At 43.2% G+C, this 20,028-nt stretch overlaps 1 protein-coding gene across 1 annotated transcript in view; it reads left to right on the top strand.

Annotated features, from left to right (window-relative positions):
- ATP5F1B (ATP synthase F1 subunit beta) overlaps window positions 1–20,028 on the top strand; it is a 247,805-nt gene that overhangs the window by 186,535 nt on the left and 41,242 nt on the right. The gene's annotated exons all lie outside the window — the stretch shown is intronic.

The following is a 20,028-nucleotide window of genomic DNA, read 5'->3' as shown; positions in this document are numbered from 1 at the left end:
GTGGACACCTGTAATCCTAGCACTTTGGCAAGCTGAGGTGGAAAGATTGCTTGAAGCCAGTAGTTTGAGATCAGTGTGAGCAAAATAGAGACCCCATCTCTAAAAATATAGAAAAATTAGCTGGGCACTATGGCTCACACTAGTAGTCCCGGCTACTTGGGAGGCTGAGGCAGGAGGATTGCTTGAGCCCAGGAGTTTGACGTTGCAGTGAGCTTAAATGATACCACTGCTCTCGAGCCTAGGCAACGGGGAGACTCTGTCTCAAAAAAAAAAAAAAAATTTAGAGATTTCTCTCTTCATTTTTATTTGACTTCAACAATAATACAGTGATAGGCCGGGCGCAGTGGCTCACGCCTATAATCCTGGCTCTCTGGGAGGCCGGGCAGATTGCTCAAGGTTAGGAGTTCGAAACCAGCCTGAGCAAGAGTGAGACCCCATCTCTACTCTAAGTTGAAAGAAATTAATTGGCCAACTAAGGTATATAGAAAAAAAGCCAGGCATGGTGGCACATGCCTGTAGTCCCAGCTACTGGGGAGGCTGAGGCAGGAGGATCGCTTGAGCCCAGGAGTTTGAGGTTGCTGTGAACTAGGCTGACTCCACAGCACTCACTGTAGCCTGGGCAACAAAGTGAGACTCTGTCTCAAAAAAAAGAAGAAAAAAAAAAAATACAGTGATAAATGTAGGCCAGCCGCAGTGACTCACGCCTGTAATCCTAGCACTCTGGGAGGCCGAGGCGGGTGGATCACTCAAGATCAGGAGTTCAAAACCAGCCTAAGCAAGAGTGAGACCCTATCTCTACTAAAATTAGAAAGAAATTAATTGGCCATCTAAAAATATATACAAAAATATTAGCCGGGCATGGTGGTGCATGCCTGTAGTCCCAGCTACTCAGGAGGCTGAGGCAGAAGGATTGCTTGAGCCCAGGAGTTTGAGGTTGCTGTGAGCTAGGCTGATGCCATGGCACTCTAGCCCAAGCAACAGAGTGAGACTCTGTCTCAAAAAAAAAAAAAAAAAATACAGTGATATAGCTCTATTTTCTTTCCAGTTCACCTTTTATCTCTACCAGTCTGCCCTTTATCTCTACCTTTCCACTAAACTGGCTTTCATCAAGGTCACCTAGTTGCTAATTCCAATGGACATTCTTCCCATATGGCTGCATTCGTCTATTCTTCAAATTAGTTTCCTTGGCCAGGCGCAGCATCTCACACCTGTAATCCTAGCACTCTGGGAAACCAAGGCAGGAGGATCTCTTGAGCTCAGGAGTTTCAGACCAGCCTGAGCAAGAGACCCCATCTTTACTAAAAATAGTAAAAATTAGTCTGATGTGGTGCACACCTGTAGTCCCAGTTACTCAAGAGGCTGAGGCAAGAGGATCACTTGAGCCCAGGAGTTCAAGTTGCTGTGAGTTAGGCCAATGCCACGGCACTCTAGCCCCGGCAACAGAGCAAAATTCTGTCTTTTTTTTTTTTTTTTTTTTTTTTTTTTGAGACAGAGTCTCACTTTGTTGCCCAGGCTAGAGTGAGTGCCGTGGAGTCAGCCTAGCTCACAGCAACCTCAAACTCATGGGCTGAAGCAATCCCGCTGCCTCAGCCTCCGGAGTAGCTGGGACTACAGGCATGTGCCACCATGCCTGGCCAATTTTTTCTATATATATTAGTTGGCCAATTAATTTCTTTCTATTTATAGTAGAGATGGGGTCTTGCTCTTGCTCAGGCTGGTTTCGAACTCCTGACCTCAAGCAATCCACCTGCCTTGGCCTCCCAGAGTGCTAGGATTAGAGACGTGAGCCACCTCGCCCGGCCAAGATTCTGTCTTAAAAAAAACCAAAAAAGTTTCCTTGAGACCATTCTCTTGATTTCTCTTAAAATCTGGTTAATCTTCCATTTCAAAGTGTCCAAAGATCGTTCCATGATCTTTTTCCATCTGTATTTTCTGCTAACATAGGTAATGAATGACACATCTATCCATTCAGACATATAAGAAATCTGTTCTCTTCCAAAAAAATTGGCAAAGCAATGGAGTTGGACCCTAGTGTTACACCATATATACAAAAATTAATTCAAAATTGATAAAGAACCTAAATGTAGGAGCTAAAGCCATAACATTCAGAACAGGAAACAAGCTTTGTGACATTTAATGAATTTAACGATTATTTCTTTTAAATGCCACCAAAAGCAGAGGCAACAAAAGAAAAAGATAAATTGGACTTCATCAAAACTTAACCCTTGTACATCAAAAGACACAACAAGGTGAAAGGCGACCCGTGGAATGGGAGAAAATATTTGCAAATGATGTATCTGGTAAAGGGTTAATATTCAGAATATGTAAAGAATTCCTACAACTCAAAAAAAAAAATACTATTGGATTTAAAATGGGCAAAGGACTTATTTTTTTTTTTTTTTTTGAGACAGAGTCTCACTTTGTTTTTTATTTTTTTTTTTTATTTTTTTTTTTTTTGAGAGGGGAGGGGAGGGGAGGGGAGGGGAGGGGCCAGAGTCTCACTTTGTTGCCCAGGCTAGAGTGAGTGCCATGGCGTCAGCCTAGCTCACAGCAACCTCAAACTCCTGGGCTTGAGTGATCCTTCTGCCTCAGCCTCCCGAGTAGCTGGGACTACAGGCATGCGCCACCATGCCCGGCTAATTTTTTATACATGTATCAGTTGGCCAATTAATTTCTTTCTATTTATAGTAGAGACGGGGTCTCGCTCTTGCTCAGGCTGGTTTTGAACTCCTGACCTTGAGCAATCCGCCCGCCTCGGCCTCCCAAGAGCTAGGATTACAGGCGTGAGCCACAGCGCCCGGCCCTGGGCAAAGGACTTGAGTAGACATTTCTCCAAAGAAAACTGGCAAATAGCCAAGAGCACTTGAAATGATGCCCAACTTAACTAATCACTAGGAAAATGCAAATTTTTTTTAAATTTTGGTCCCAGCATTTTAGGTTGCTGAAGCAGGAAAATCGCCTCAGGCCTGGGGTTCAAGACCAACCTGCACAACATAGCAAGACCCCATCTCTATAAAAAATATAAAAGCCAAGCAGTGATGGCATGGTGGCATGGGAACTTGTAGTCCTAGCTACTCGTGAGGCTGAGGCAGGAGGTTGGCTTCAGCCCAGGATCTTGAGGCTACAGTGAGCTATGAACACAACACTGCACTTCAGCCAGGATAACAGAGCAAGACCCTGTCTCTAAAAAAAGAAAAAAAAGTTTATAAAGGAGAGAAGAAAAAAACCAACCTTGCCATCATTCTAAACTCCTCTTAGCCATTTCCTACCAGTTTTGCTTTATATTTTTGTTTATCCCTCTCTTCAGTCCTAATGCCATTGTCTTAACTTAGAAACACCTGGATAGTCTGGGCTATAGTCCCCTGTTCTCCTACCCTTCATTCAGAATCCCTCTATGCTTGCCTCCCATAGGTGGGTTGGTTCTAAAATCCTCTCACACTTGAAGTCCCATTGAATAAAGCAGCAATTTTCAAACTTTAATCATGAAATCATTTATTAAAAATAAGTCTTAATTAAAATTCTAACATAAAACTCTGGTTGAGGCCAGGCGCGGTGGCTCACGCCTGTAATCCTACCACTCTGGGAGGCCGAGGCAGGTGGATTGCTCGAGGTCAGGAGTTCGAAACCAGCCTGAGCAAGAGCGAGACCCCCGTCTCTACTATAGAGAGAAATTAATTGGCCAACTAATATATATAGGAAAAAATTAGCTGGGCATGGTGGTGCATGCCTGTAGTCCCAGCTACTCGGGAGGCTGAGGCAGCAGGATTGCTTAAGCCCAGGAGTTTGAGATTGCTGTGAGCTAGGCTGACGCCACGTCACTCACTGTAGCCTGGGCAACAAAGCGAGACTCTGCCTCAAAAAAAAAAAACCAAAAAACTCTAGTTGAAGATACCGTGTCTGGAGCCTTGCCTACTCAGCCTTACATATCTCTTATTGGAACAGAAAATGAAAACAATTAGAAATCAGCATTAATCCATAATTCAATAAATTCCTCGGTTCCTATGATTTGCTAAGCACTGAGGACCCAGAGGAGAATAAGATACAGTATCTGCCTCATGGAAATTACAGTCTGATGGGAGAGGCAAATATGACCGTCTAAATTCCTAAGCTGGGCTTCCATATATGGTTCTACATATTTCTGAATCATTCATTCAAGGAGTATGCATTCAGCCTGCATGCCAGGCACTGGAATAGTCACCAGAGACTCTCCTCCACTGCCATCATACAGTCTAATGACAGTACTAGGTAAATATATAAGTAGTTGAAAAATCTCAATGCATGGTATAGAGAAATAAGTAGGAACACATCTCAGACCCTTCTTTCACTTAAAGCTTATACTCTAGGCTGGCGTGGTGGCTCACGCCTGTAATCCTAGCACTCTGGAAGGCTGAGGTGGGAGGATTGCTCGAGGTCAAGAGTTCGAAACCAGCCTGAGCAAGAGCAAGATCCCTCTCTACTATAAATAGAAAGAAATTAATTGGCCAACTAATTTATATAGAGAAAATTAGCCGAGCATGGTGGTGCATGCCTGTAGTCCCAGCTACTTGGGAGGCTGAGGCAGTAGGTTCACTTGAGCCCATGAGTTTGAGGTTGCTGTGAGCTAGGCTGATGCCACAGCACTCACTCTAGCCTGGGCAACAAAGCGAGACTATGTCTCAAAAAAAAAAAAAAAAAAATCTTATACTCTAACTATAGTACTATTATCTTTTTAAAAAATTTTATTTGGGCCAGGCGCCAACTAAAAATACATACAAAAATTTAGCCAGGCATGGTGGCGCATGCCTATAGTCCCAGCTACTCAGGAGGCCAAGGTAGAAGGATCACCTGAGCCCTGGAATCTGAGGTTGGTGTGAGCTAGGCTGACGCCACAGCACTCTAGCCCGGGCAACAGAGACTCTGTCTCTAAATAAATAAATAAAGTGGGGGTTTTGTGGCAAAATGTAATTGTGTTGTACTTTTTTATTAATCTGACAATGTCTGCCTCTTAATTGGGGACATTCAGACTATTCATATTTAATTTGATTGCTCAGATGGCTGGATTTAAATCTACCATCTTTCTATTTGTTTTCTACGTATCTCGCCTGTTCTTTGTTCCCTTTTTTCTCTTTTTCTTCTTTTAATTTATTTTATGATTTCATTTTATATCCTTTCTTTTTCTTTTCTTTTTTTTTTTTTTTGAGACAGAGCCTCACTTTGTTGCCCAGGCTAGAGTGAGTGCCATGGCGTCAGCCTAGCTCACAGCAACCTCAAACTCCTGGGCTCAAGCGATTCTGCTGCCTCAGCCTCCCGAGTAGCTGGGACTACAGGCATGCACCATCATGCCCGGCTAATGTTTTCTATATATATTAGTTGGCCAATTAATTTCTTTCTATTTATAGTAGAGACGGGTCTCATTCTTGCTCAGGCTGGTTTCGAACTCCGGACCTTGAGCAATCCGCCCACCTCGGCCTCCCAGAGAGCTAGGATTACAGGCGTGAGCCACCGCGCCCGGCCTATATCCTTTCTTAATGACTAAAGCTGTTATTTTAGCAATTGCTTCAGGGTATGCATTACATATCTTTTTCTTGTCATGGTTCACTTTCAAATGATATTATGTCACTTCATATATGAACCTTGTAAGAATTTATTTCCATTTCTCCCTTGTTGGTCTTTGAGCTATTTTTGTTATATATTTTACTTCTATAAAACTCTGATATAACCCTTTTTTATTTTTTTGAGACAGAGTCTCACTTTGTTGCCCAGGCTAGAGTGAATGCCCTGGCGTCAGCCTAGCTCACAGCAACCTCAAACTCCTGGGCTCAAGCAATCCTGCTGCCTCAGCCTCCCGAGCAGCTGGGACCACAGGCATGTGTCACCATGCTAGGCTAATTTTTTCTATATATATTAGTTGGCCAATTAATTTCTTTCTATTTATAGTAGAGAGGGGTCTTGCTCTTGCTCAGGCTGGTTTCGAACTCCTGACCTCGAGCAATCTGCCCACCTCGGCCTCCCAGAGTGCTAGGATTACAGACATGAGCCACTGCGCCTGGCCTGATATAACCCTTTTAATGGGTTACAATTTAGAATCAATTACCTTTTAAAGAAATTTAAGTAATAAGAAAGTTATCCAGACTTATATTCAGGAAAAGGGGGATAGGGAACAAAGAGAAAAAAAATTGTATTTCCCCATGTAATTACTTTTTCTAGTTTTTTTTTTTGTTTTTTTTTTGAGACACATTCTCACTCTGTTGACCTGAGTAGAGTCCCACAGTGTCAGCCTAGCTCACAGCAACGTCAAACTCCTGGGCTCAAGTGATCCTCCTGCCTCAGCCTCCTGAAGAGCTGGGACTACAGGTGCATCCCATGACACCCAGCCAACTTTTCTATTTTTAGTAGAGACAGGGTCTCACTCCTGCACATGCTGGTCTCAAACTCCTGAGCTCAAGGGATCTTTCCATCTCGGCCTCCCAGAGTGCTAGGATTACAGGTATAAACCACTGCACCTGGCCTACCTGGGCTTTTCTATTCAAAAATCTTAGTTTCAGCTTTCATCCCAGCAACTGAGGAAAGCACCAAATACTGAAAACCTAGGCACACAGGTGGTAATCTGCTACAGTCACAGATAATGGATGATCGAGGACCTTGAAAAAGTACTAAAGTGAGGATCTGGAGATGAAGTGGACGGAATTCACATAAGCCTCTATACCATGCCCCCAGCTATCATCCCCAAACTCTTCCTTCTGCTATGCCTTCCCTTCCTGCTTGAAAGCAATAAATATTAGCAAGTATTGATGTTGTAAAGTAGTTCTCCCAACCTCCATCTTGGGGAGGGGCCATGGTAACCACCCAAGAATAACTATACAAGATAGTATAGTCTTAATATCATTGCCTGAAGGAATTTAAGGTTTTTGGGGAGGGGAACAGATACACACAACAAATACCTTAAGGCCAGGCGTGGTGTCTCATGCCTGTAATCTTAACACTCTGGGAGGATGAGGAGGGAGGATCGCTCAAGGTCAGGACTTGGAGACTAGCCTAAGCAAGAGCAAGACCCCGTCTCTACTAAAAATAGAAATTATCTGGTGAACTAAAAAAATTTATATATAAATTAGCCAGGCATTTTGGTGCATGCCTGTAGTTCCAGCTACCAGGGAGGCTGAGGCAGAAGGATTGCTTGAGCCGAGGAGTTTGAGGTTGCTGTGAGCTAGGCTGACGCCACCACACTCTAATCGGGGCAACAGAGCCAGACTCTGTCTCAAAAAAAAAAAAAAGAATGGCACAAGTTATTTTTGGTTTTTTTTTTTTTTGAGACAGAGTCTCACTTTGTTGCCCAGACTAGAGTGAGTGCCATGGCGTCAGCCTAGTTCACAGCAACCTGAAACTCCTGGGCACAAACAATCCTGCTGCCTCAGCCTCCCGAGTAGCTGGGACTACAGGCATGCACCACCATGCCCAGCTAATTATTTATTTATTTATTGAGACAGAGTCTCGCTTTGTTGCCCAGGCTAGAGTGAGTGCCGTGGCATCAGCCTAGCTCACAGCAACCTCAAACTCCTGGGCTCAAGCAATCCTACTGCCTCAGCCTCACAAGTGGCTGGGACTACAGGCATGTGCCACCATGCCCGGATAATTTTTTCTATATATATTAGTTGGCCAATTAATTTCTTTCTATTTATAGTAGAGACGGGTGCTTGCTCTTGCTCAGGTTGGTTTCGAACTCCTGAATTCAAAGGATCCGCCTGCCTCGGCCTCCCAGAGAGCTAGGATTACAGGCTCACGTGAGCTACCGCGCCTGGCCAGCACAAGTTTTTAATTCCTAAAACTCTATGCATATACAACTGGTCTTATTTGTAGGTTCCATATTTGATAATTCATGGTAATCCATGGACACACCCAGAGCAGTGGAAAAACTTAAGTTGCCCAATGTGTATATTCTCAGCTGAGGCTGGGCAAGGTGATGCTCTGTCTTCTTGTTTCCGTTCTAATACTGTAAACAAGTGCCATTTTTGTGGTATATTTAAGGTCGCATTTTTCACATTTTTGTGGGTTCTGTTGGTGATTTCACTGTTTTAGTCTTGTTAATTTTTTTTTTTTTTTTTTGAGACAGAGTCTCACTTTGCTGCCCAGGCTACAGTGAGTGCCGTGGTGTCAGCCTAGCTCACAGTTGCTCAAACTCCTGGGCTCAAGCGATCCTGCTGCTTCAGCCTCCCGATTAGCCGGGACTACATGCCCAGCTAATTTTTTCTATGTATTTTTAGTTGGCCAATTAATTTCTTTCTATTTTTAGTAGAGACAGGGTCTCACTATTGCTCAGGCTGGTTTGGGACTCCTGACCTTGAGTGATCCATCCGCCTCAGCCTCCCAGAGTGCCAGCATTACAGGCATTAGCCACCTCGCCTGACCTCTTTTTTTTTTTTTTTTTTTGAGACAGAGTCACACGCTGTTGCCCAGGCTAGAGTGCCGTGGTGTCAGCCTAACTCACAGCAACCTGAAACTTCTGGGCTCAAGTAGTCCTCCCTCAGCCTCCAAAGTAGCTGGAACTACAGCCATGCGCTACCATGCCCAGCTAATTTTTTTTAAAATATTTTTTAGTTGGCCAACTTCTATTTATAGTAGAGAGGGGGTCTCACTCTTCCTCGGCCTGGTTTCGAACTCCTGACCTTGAGTTATCCTCCCACGTTTCAGCCTCCCAGAGTGCTAGGATTACAGGTGTGAGCCATTGTGCCTGGTCCATATTAAGATATCTATAAACAGAAATACATAAAACAAGGTTATGTATCAACTGATTGACTGAAATGTGACCAGAGGCCCATAGGAACATAACTTTTTTTTTTTTTCCGAGAAGCCGTAAGGAACATAACTTTGTATTTCCCTTAGGAACAATGGTTCAATACATGCTGATTCAGTGTTCATGGTGACTTATAGAACATAACTACTGTAAATGATGAAAACTGGACTGCATATATATTTTAACCAGCAAGGTACTATGATCAAAGAAGTTTGACAGTCACTAGTCATAGGAAAGGAGAGCTCCAAGAATAGTATTTGGGGAACACCTACATTTAGAAGAGAGTGGAGAGGCAGTGAAGGACAGAGAAAAGCCAGTCAGCCAAAAACATGAATAAGAACCAAAAGAGAGCTATTTCAAGAAAAATGAATGCTTGCTCAACCATGTTAAATGCTTCAAAGTAGTCAAGAATGAAGACTGCTCTGGGAGGCCGAAGCAGGCGGATAGCTCGAAGTCAGGAGTTCGAAACCAGCCTGAGCAAGAGCGAGACCCCGTCTCTACTATAAATAGAAAGAAATTAATTGGCTAACTAATATATATAGAAAAAATTAGCCAGGCATAGTGGCTCATGCCTGTAGTCCCAGCTACTTGGGAGGCTGAGGCAGGAGGATCACTTGAGCACAGGAGTTTGAGGTTGCTGTGGGCTAGGCTGATGCCACGGCACTCACTCTAGCCTGGGTGACAGAGTGAGACTCTGTCTCAAAAAAAAAAAAAAAAAAAGAATGAAGACTGGGTGCAGTGGCTCACACCTGTAATCTTAGCACTCTGGGAGGCTGAGGCAGGAGGATCGCTCAAGGTCAGGAGTTCAAGACCAGCCTCAGCAAGAGTGAGACCCCCTTCTCTACTATAAATAGAAAGAAATTAGCTGGACAACTAATAATATATAGAAAAAATGAGCTGGGGCCGGGCGAAGTGGCTCATGCCTGTAATCCTAGCACTCTGGGAGGCTGAGGCGGCCAGATTGTTTCAGTTCAGGAGTTCAAAACCAACCTGAGCAAGAGCAAGAACCCGTCTCTACTATAAATAGAAAGAAATTAATTGGCCAACTAATATATATAGAAAAAATTATCCGGGCATGGTGGCACATGCCTGTAGTCCCAGCCACTTGTGAGGCTGAGGCAGTAGGATTGCTTGAGCCCATGAGTTTGAGGTTGCTGTGAGCTAGGCTGACACCACGGCACTCACTCTAGCCTGGGCAACAAAGCGAGACTTCTGTCTCAAAAAAAAAAAATAATAATTAGCCGGGCATGGTGGTGCATGCCTGTAGTCCCAGCTACTCGGGAGGCTGAGGCAGCAGGATTGTTTGTGCCCAGGAGTTTCAGGTTGCTGTGAGCTAGGCTGACGCCACGGCACTCACTCTAGTCTGGGCAACAAAGTGAGACTGTCTCAAAACAAAATGTTCCTTGACCTCTTATCTAATTGATTGTCCTTTATCACACTTGAGCCACTCATTTCTGTGGTCCTACCTTTGACTTTGTGTCACCAATAACTGCAACTTATCCATAATTTCATTTCAGACAAACTTTGGCTACCTATTTGAAAACATGTAATTTTAATGTATATTAAGTAATTTGGATAATTGTAACTTCTTAAATCTTTTTGTAAAATACTTTGACTAATGCATTTCAGCATAGTTATTGCTTCTTTTATATCACCCTCACCAAAATGTAAGCTCTTTAAGGGCAAGGAGTTTTCTTTTCTTTTTTTTTTTTAATTTTCATTAAAATAATGAAAATAATTTTCATTTTCATACGACATGAAGAAGGAGTTTTGTTTTCTTCATTGTTATATCCTCAGCACCTTCAACAATGCCTAGGACATATTAGGTGCTCAATAATATCTGCTGAATGAATGAAATACCTATTATATGTCACATACAAGGAATACAACAAACAAAACAAAATCTCTGGGCTGGGTGTGGTGGCTCACGCTTGGAATCCTAGCACTCTGGGAATGCTATGGAGGATCCTTTGAGCTCAGGAATTCGAGACCAGCCTGAGCAAGAGCGAGACCCAGTCTCTACTAAAACAATCGAAAGAAATTAGTTGGACAACTAAAAATATATTCATATATTTTTTTAAAAATTAGCCAGGCATGGTGGTACACGCCTATAGTCCCAGATACCTGGGAGGCTGAGGCAGTAGGATCACTTGAGCCCAGATTCTGTCTCAAAAAAAAAACAAGAAAACACAAAAAGAAAGTCTCTGAATTCATGGAACCGAAAATTTTATAGTGCAAATGAAAATATTCAAATGGTAAAACTTTACTATTTGAATTACAAAGTACCAGCCTGCGCAAGAACGAGACCCCATCTCTACTAAAAATAGAAAGAAATTAGTTGGCCAACTAAAAATATATATAGAAAAAATTTAGCCAGCATGGTGGCACATGCCTGTAGTCTCAGCTACTTGGGAGGCTGAGACAGAAGGACTGCTTGAGCCCAGGAGTTGGAGGTTGCTGTGAGCTAGGCTGACACCAGGGCACTCTAGCCCAGGCAACACAGTGAGACTCTGTCTCAAAAAAAAAAAAAGATTACAAAGTATTTTTGAGTCTCTATCAGTACTCTATCAGGAATACCTTTATCCCTGTTACTGGGTATCATTAATATTTATACAAAGGTGACTGGATCTGTATCAAATCATCACTTTGGTATATGCTTAATCATCTTTGGCAAATCCAAAACTAACATTCCAGGATGAGAGTATCAAAATAGTACTAGATATATATTAATACAATTTACTACAGATTGCACTCATAAGCCAAGACTTGAGTTTTTTGTTCGGTTTTTTTTTTTTTTTTTTTTTTTTTTTTTTGAGACAGAGTCTCCCTTTCTTGCCCAGGCTAGAGTGAGTGCTGTGGCGTCAACCTAGCTCACAGCAACCTCAAACTCCTGGGCTCAAGCGATCCTTCTGCCTCAGCCTCCCGAGTAGCTGGGACTACAGGCATGTGCCACCATGCCCGGATAATTTTTTCTATATATATTATTTGGCCAATTAATTTCTATTTATAGTAGAGATGGGGTCTTGCTCTTGCTCAGGCTGATTTCGAACTCCTAACCTCAAGCAATCCGCCTGCCTCGGCCTCCTAGAGTGCTAGGATTAGAGCCAGTGAGCCACCGTGCCCAGCCTGACCTTATTCTCTTTGTTATTCTTTCTTCAATCCCTCTCTTTCCACTGGCATCTGCTCTCATCCTTCAAACATGATAAAACCTCCCCATTCCTAAATAAGCCACAAAAATAAAATCCCTTCCTTCAATTACTAAATATATACAATATTAAAGTATCTCTTTCTACTCCATCTGTCCCTTCCAATCTCAACTATTGGTGTCATATTTCACCTAATCTCCCAGACTAGAAACCTCCTTATCTGTTTCCTTTTCTAACCGGTTTTTTTTTTTTTTTTTTTTTTTTTGAGACAGAGTCTCATTTTGTTGCCCAGGCTAAAGTGAGTGCCCTGGCGTCAGACTAGCTCACAGCAACCTCAAACTTCTGGGCTCAAGCAATCCTACTGCCTCAACCTCCCAAGTGGCTGAGACTACAGGCATGCACCACCATGCCCGGCTAATTTTTTCAATATATATTAGTCGGCCAATTAATTTCTTTCTATGTATAGTAGAGATGGGGTCTTGCTCTTGCTCAAGCTGGTTTCGAACTCCTGACCTGGAGCAATCCGCCTGCCTCGGCCTCCCAGTATGCTAGGATTATAGGCATGAGCCACCAAGCCCGGCCTCTAACCGTTTTTTTTGTTGTTGTTTTTTTGTTTTTTTTGTGTGTGTGTGTGTGTTTTGTTTTTTTTTTTGAGACAGAGTCTCACTTTGTTGCCCAGGCTAGAGTGAGTGCCATGGTGTCAGCCTAGCTCACAGCAACCTCAAACTCCTGGCTCAAGCAATCCTCCTGCCTCAGCCTCCCAAGTAGCTGGGACCACAGGCATTTGCCACCATGCCCGGCTAATTTTTTGTATATATATTAGTTGGCTAATTAATTTCTTTCTATTTATAGTAGAGATGGGTCTCGCTCTTGCTCAGGCTGGTTTCAAACTCCTGACCTTGAGCAATCCGCCTGCCTTGGCCTCCCAGAGAGCTAGGATTACAGGCCTGAGCCACCGCGCCTGGCCAAACCGGTTTTTAAGATCAGAAATATATCACAATTCTGGGTGAGCTTTTCTCTCCACTCCTACCGCCACTGCTTTATTTCTGGGTCTAATCTCTTGCCTAAAGTACCATACTGGTCTTTCTGCAGTCTTCCTCCACTCTAGAAGACAAGTTATATTCCACAAAAAAATATTTTTTAGCATCCACTATGTATGTGCCAGGCACTGGGAATACAGAGACAAGTATGACATCAGCGCTCACACTCAAGAAACGTGTCTACCATGACTATGGCAAGAACTATCATCCTTAAAAAAATTTTTTAGGCCGGGCGTGGTGGCTCACGCTTTTAATCCTAGCACTCTGGGAGGCCGAGGCGGGCGGATTGCTCAAGGTCAGGAGTTCAAAACCAGCCTGAGCGAGACCCTGTCTCTACTATAAAAATAGAAAGAAATTAATCGGCCAACTAATATATATATATAAAATTAGCTGGGCATGGTGGCGCGTGCCTGTAGTCCCAGCTACTCGGGAGGCTGAGGCAGAAGGATCGCTTGAGCCCAGGAGTTTGAGGTTGCTGTGAGCTAGGCTGACGCCATGGCACTCACTATAGCCTGGGCAACAAGCGAGACTCTGTCTCAAAAAAAAAAAAAAATTTTTTTAAAAACCTGGGCTGGGCGTCATGGCTGGTGCCTGTACTCCTAGCACTTTGGGAGGCCTAGGTAGGAGGATCACTTAAGTACAGGAGTTTGAGAAGTTTGAGACAAGACCAGCCTGAGCAAGAGCAAGACATTGTCTCTACAAAAAATAGAAAAAATTAGCCATGTGTGGTGGTGCATGCTTCTAGTCTCAGGTACTTGGGAGACTGAGGCAGGAGGATCACTTGAGCCCAGCAGTTTGAGGTCACAGTGAGCTATGATGATACCACTACACTCCAGCCCTAGCGACAAAGTGAGACCCTATCTCAAAAAAATAAAATAAAAAATAAAAACCAAAACCAAAAACCTGGTATCCGTCCGATTAAAACCATTTTGGCTCTTTCTTGCCTATAGAATTAAGTTCAAACTCTAAGTAGGCACATGGGGCCCTTCACCATCTGGCCTGAACCCACCTCTCCAGGCTTATCTCTCACCACCATCCTTTACCTACACTCTTCTCCTAAACTCTTGCCACATTGAACTTTGCACAGATCCCTGAAAATACTATTGACTCTGCTTTATATATGCTATGTTCTCTGCCTGGAATACCCTCTTCTGCCTTTCCCCATTGCCCTGGTAAAAATTTATCAGCCTTTGAAATTCAGCTCTTAAACATTACTCCTCAAGGGCATGCCTCTAATCCTCGCTTGGGTGAGGCAAAGACATAAAATGTAACCACAATGTTTGTACCCTCATAATATCCTGAAATTAAAAAACAAACAAACAAAAACTACTCCTCTTTTATGCTTTCTAAGCCTCCCCTACTATTTTGTTTTATTTTTTTTTTTTTGAGACAGAGTCTCACTGTGTTGCCTGGGCTAGAGTGCCATGGTGTCAGCCTAGCTTACAGCAACCTCAAACTCCTAGGCTCAACCAATTCTGCTGCCTCAGCCTCCTGAATAGCTGGGACTACAAGCATGTGCCACCATGGCAGGCTAACGTTTTCTATATATTTTTAGTTGGCCAATTTCTTTTTCTTTCTTTCTTTCTTTCTTTCTTTCTTTCTTTCTTTCTTTCTTTCTTTCTTTCTTCCTTCCTTCCTTCCTTCCTTCCTTCCTTCCTTTCTCTCTCCTTCCTTCCTTCCTTCCTTCCTTCCCTTCCTTCCTTCCTTCCTTCCTTCCTTCCTTCCTTCCTTCCTTCCTTCCTTCCTTCCTTCCCTCCCTCCCTCCCTTCCTTCCTTTCTTTCTCCTTCCTTCCCTTCCTTCCCTCCTTCCCTTCCTTCCTTCCTTCCTTCCTTCCTTCCTTCCTTCCTTCCTTCCTTCCTTCCTTCCTTCCTTCCTTCCTTCCTTCCCTCCCTCCCTCCCTCCCTTCCTTTCTTTCTCCTTCCTTCCTTCCTTCCTTCCTTCCTTCCTTCCTTCCTTCCTTCCTTCCTTCCTTCCTTCCTTCCTTCCTTCCCTCCCTCCCTCCCTCCCTCCCTCCTTCCTTCCTTCCTTCCTTTCTTTCTTTCTTTCTTTTTTTTGATCAGAGTCTCACTTTGTTGCCCAGGCTACAGTGAGTGCTGTTTCGTCAGCCTAGCTCACAGCAACCTCAAATTCCTGGGCTTAAGCAATCCTTCTGCCTCAGCCTGCCCAGCAGCTGGGACTACAGGCAGGTGCCACCATGCCCGGCTAACTTTTTCTATATATACTAGTTGGCCAATTAATTTCTTTCTATTTATAGTAGAGACCAGGTCTCGCTCTTGCTCAGGCTGGTTTCAAACTCCTCACCTTGAGCAATCCGCCTGCCTTGGCCTCCCAGAGTGCTAGGATTACAGGCATGAGCCACCGTGCCTGGCCAGCAAGGTACCATCAACATGGCAAAACTGTATTAATACTTTGATTAATTGTACTGATTCTTGTTTGAAATATAAACTTTTGATTTGAAATTAGACATTTCATACTTGTATTAATAAGAAGAGTGGAAAATGGGGAAACAGACCGGGCACGGTGGCTCAGGCCTGTAATCCTAGTTCTCTGGGAAGCCAAGGTGGGTGGATCACTCAAGGTCAGGAGTTGGAGACCAGCCTGAGCAAGAGCGAGACCCCGTCTCTACTAAAAATAGAAATTAATTGGCCAACTAAAATATATAGAATAAAAAATTAGCCAGGCATGGTGGTGCATGCCTGTAGTCCCAGCTACTCAGAAGGCTGAGGCAAGAGGATTGCTTGAGCCCAGGAGTTTGAGGTTGCTGTGAGCTAGGCTGATGCCACGGCACTCACTCTAGCCTGGGCAACAGAGTGAGACTCTGCCTCAAAAAATAATAATAATAAATAAAAATGGAGGAACAGAATTGAAGACAGCATTTAGAAGACTGCAGGGTTGTTTTTTGCGATATGTGGTCTTGCAAGAGGATTGGGTTGTCTCTATTGACCTATCTCAGGTGCTTAATCACAAGCATCCTCATCATTTCGTCCAGTTGATTGCCATAGACATCCACTATAATCCATTGACCAGGTTTCATGAAGCTGTAGTAGGTAAGACCAGCAGTAGACCACAAACAGACAATATTAACTTTTGGTGATGAATATTTGGTTTTGGACTGTGTTTCAGCACTTCATTTTTATCCAACCATCTGCCGAACGCTTTTGATCGTCAACAAAAATCCATTTTTCATCACACGTAGCAATATGGTTTGCCTTTAGGTCCTGACAACAAAGAAAGGCAACCTTCGAGACAACTTCTCCTCTAATACTCATTTAATTCATGCGGTATCCACCTATCCAGCTTCTTTACCTTGCTGATTTGTTTCAAATGGTCCAATATTGTTGGAATAGTAATATCAGACCTTGCTGCTAATTCATTAGTAAGTTGAGATGGATTCACTTCCACGGCCAGTTTCAGCTCATCATTCTCCACGTTGGTCTCAGGTCACCCATATGATTTATTTTCAAGATTAAAATCACCAAAATGGAACTGCTCAAACTATTGATGTACAGTGCGTTCATTAGCCTCATCCTTCCCAAACATTTTGTTGCTATTTTGAGCTGTCTGTACTGCGTTGGTTCTACCACAGAACTCATATTCAAAAATAACATGAAGTTTTTGACTTATTCATGGTTTCACAAAAATTGCTTTAAAAGAAATGTGAAAGAGAGGCCGAACACAGTGGCTCATGCCTGTAATCCTAGCACTCTGGGAAGCTGAGGCAGGAAGATCGCTCAAGGTCAAGAGTTCGAAACCAGCCTGAGCGAGACCCCATCTCTACTAAAAATAGAAAGAAATTAATTGACCAACTAAAAACATATATACAAAAAAAAAAATTAGCCGGGCATGGTGGCACATGCCTGTAATCCCAGCTACTCGGGAGGCTGAGGCAGTAGGATTGCTTGAGTCCAGGAGATTGAGGTTGCTGTGAGCTAGGGTGATGCCACAGCACTCACTCTAACCTGAGCAACAAAGCAAGACTCTGTCTCACCAAAAAAAAACAAATAAAAAAGAAATGTGAAAGAGGAAGTGAAGGCCGGGCGAGGTGGTTCATGCCTGTAATCCTGGCATCCTGGCACTCTGGGAGGCCAAGGCAGGCAGATCGCTCAAGGTCAGGAGTTATAGACCAGCTTAAGCAAGAGCGAGACTCCGTCTCTACTAAAAATAGAAATTAATTGGCCAACTAAAACTATATAGAAAAAATTAGCCGGGCATGGTGGCACATGCCTGTAGTCCCAGCTACTATGGAGGCTGAGGCAGGAGGATCGCCTGAGCCCAGGAGTTTGAGGTTGCTGTGAGCTACGCTGACCACCAGGGCACTCTAGCCCAGGCAACAGAATGAGAATGTCTAAAAAAAAAAAAAAAAAAAAAAGAGGAAGTGAATGAATGGAATGAGTGGATGAGTGAGTGAGTGAGAAAAGAAAAAGAAAAGAATTTTAAAAAAGCAAGAAAAAATGTGAAAAATAATCACAAGCCAAAACATGTGTTTGAGAGAATGAGGATGTATCTTCACAACTGAAAAAAAAAAAGACATGTCAAAATGAAACCTCAGAGATATCAACTGTCAAACTTAGTACTTAAGGATATCAGACATTCCATACTTAGTAACCTAATGCATCATTACCAAATTAATCTTTCTAAAATGTAAGAGTGTTCCTCTCCAACTTTAAAAAACTCCAATAGCTTCCCATTGCTAGATAAAGAAGTTGAAAAAAATTAGTCTGATATTCAGTGCCTCCATTACTTGGTTGTGACCTAGCTTCTTAATCTTGAATTATTTTACACTGCACTACTTACGCCAGAGGTTGGCAAACTACAGCCTATAGACCAAATCTAGCCTGACATCAGTTTTTGTGTTGACCTGAGAGTTATAGCTTTAACATTTAAAAAAAGTTTTTTAAAATTTTATTTTATTTTATTTTATTTTTTTTTTTGAGACATAGTCTCGCTTTGTTGCCTAGGCTAGAGTGAGTGCCATGGCGTCAGCCTAGCTCACAGCAACCTCAAACTCCTGGGCTCAAGCAATCCTTCTGTCTCAGCCTCCCAAGTAGCTGGGACTACAGGCATGAGCCACCATGCCCGGCTAATTTTTTTATATATATTAGTTGGCCAATTAGTTTCTTTCTATTTATAGTAGAGACGGGGTCTCGCTCTTGCTCAGGCTGGTTTCGAACTCCCGACCTCGAGCAATCCACCCGCCTCAGCCTCCCAGAGAGCTAGGATTACAGGCGTGAGCCACCGCGCCCGGCCTAAAATTTTATTTTTAAATTATTTTAGAGACAAGGTCCGGATTTGTCACCCTGGCTAGAGTTCAGTGATGCAATTATAGCCTGGAACTCCTGGACTCAGGCGATCTTTCTGCCTCAGCTGCTGTAGTAGCTGGGAGTATGGGTATAAGCCACCACGCTTGGCCCATTTTTAAGTAGTTGGAAAAAAATATCTCATGACAAGTAAAAACAAAAAATTCAAATTTCAGTATCCTTAAAGTTTTATTCAAACATAACCACTTATATTTATTATTTACATATTGTCTATGGTTGTTTTCACCTTACTACAGCAGAGTTGAGAAGTTACAATAGAGACCTTAGGGCCTTACCCTTTAAAGAAAAAGTTGGCCAACCTCTGACCTAGACATACTTCTGTTTCTATTTCCTCACCTATCAAGATTTCTGCTGTCACCTTTATAAGGCTGTCAAAGTAGAATTCTCAAAAAATTTAAAAACATGATTTAAATGCATTGAAGGAACCAATAAGATGGTAAAACTGGTTCCAGCAACATTTAAGAAACAAGGCTTTCATAGGCATAAAAATAATCAGAACAAGGTTGCAGGTTAAACAAAACTGGGTAATTTCCTACAGAGCAATAAGATCATAATTTTTGGGTTAGGCTTTCCCTATCAGACAGAAATCTACAACTTAAGAAGTAATTTTGGCCAGGCGCAGTGGCTCATGCCTGTAATCCTAGCACTCTGGGAGGCTGAGGCCGGAGGATTGCTTGAGCTCAAGAGTTCGAGACCAGCCTGAGCAAGAGCGAGACCCCGTCTCTATATAAATAGAAATAAATTAGCCAAAAAAACAACTAAAAATAGAGAAAATTAGCTGGGCACGGTGGTGCGTGCCTGTAGTCCCAGCTACTCAGGAGGCTGAGGCAGGAGAATCGCTTGAGTCCAGGAGTTTGAGGTTGCTATGAGCTAGGCAGACGCCACAGCACTCTAGCCTAGGCAAGAGTGTGAGACTCTGTCAAAAAAAAAAAAAAAGTAATTTTACAATGTGTGAGCTCTAACTATATAATAACTAGCAAAGTAAAACACGGGTACTTTCTAGGGTAGAATCAAATATCCGTGGGTAGGCAAGGTTAAACAACGGTCCGATATGAATTGAAAGGCCAAACCCTGTGCTCCTTATTCCCATGTTTTGGATAATTCTTCTTTCTTTCTTTCTTTTTTTTTTTTTTTGAGACGGAGTCTCACTCTGTTGCCAAGGCTAGAGTGCCGTGGCGTCAGCCTAGTCAGCCTAGCTCACAGCAACCTTAAACTCCTGGGCTCAAGCAATCCTTCTGCCTCAGCCTCCCTAGTACGTGGGACTACAGGCATGCGCCACCATGCCTGGCTAATTTTTTCTATATATTTTTAGTTGGCCAATTAGTTTCTTTCTATTTATAGTAGAGGAGCAGTCTCACTCTTTTTTTTTTTTTTTTTTTTTTTTGAGACAGAGTCTCGCTTTGTTGCCCAGGCTAGAGTGAGTGCCGTGGCGTCAGCCTAGCTCACAGCAACCTCAAACTCCTGGGCTCGAGTGATCCTTCTGCCTCAGCCTCCCGGGTAGCTGGGACTACAGGCATGCGCCACCATGCCCGGCTATTTTTTTTTTTATATATATATCAGTTGGCCAATTAATTTCTGTCTATTTATAGTAGAGACGGGTCTCGCTCTTGCTCAGGCTGGTTTTGAACTCCTGACCTTGAGCAATCCGCCCGCCTCGGCCTCCCAAGAGCTAGGATTACAGGCGTGAGCCACAGCGCCCGGCCCAGTCGCACTCTTGATCAGGCTGGTTTCGAACTCCTGACCTTGAGCGATCCTC

Source organism: Microcebus murinus, chromosome 10 (assembly GCF_040939455.1).
Source record: "Microcebus murinus isolate Inina chromosome 10, M.murinus_Inina_mat1.0, whole genome shotgun sequence".
Lineage (NCBI taxonomy): Eukaryota > Metazoa > Chordata > Mammalia > Primates > Cheirogaleidae > Microcebus > Microcebus murinus.
This window is presented reverse-complemented; position numbering and strand designations above follow the sequence as displayed.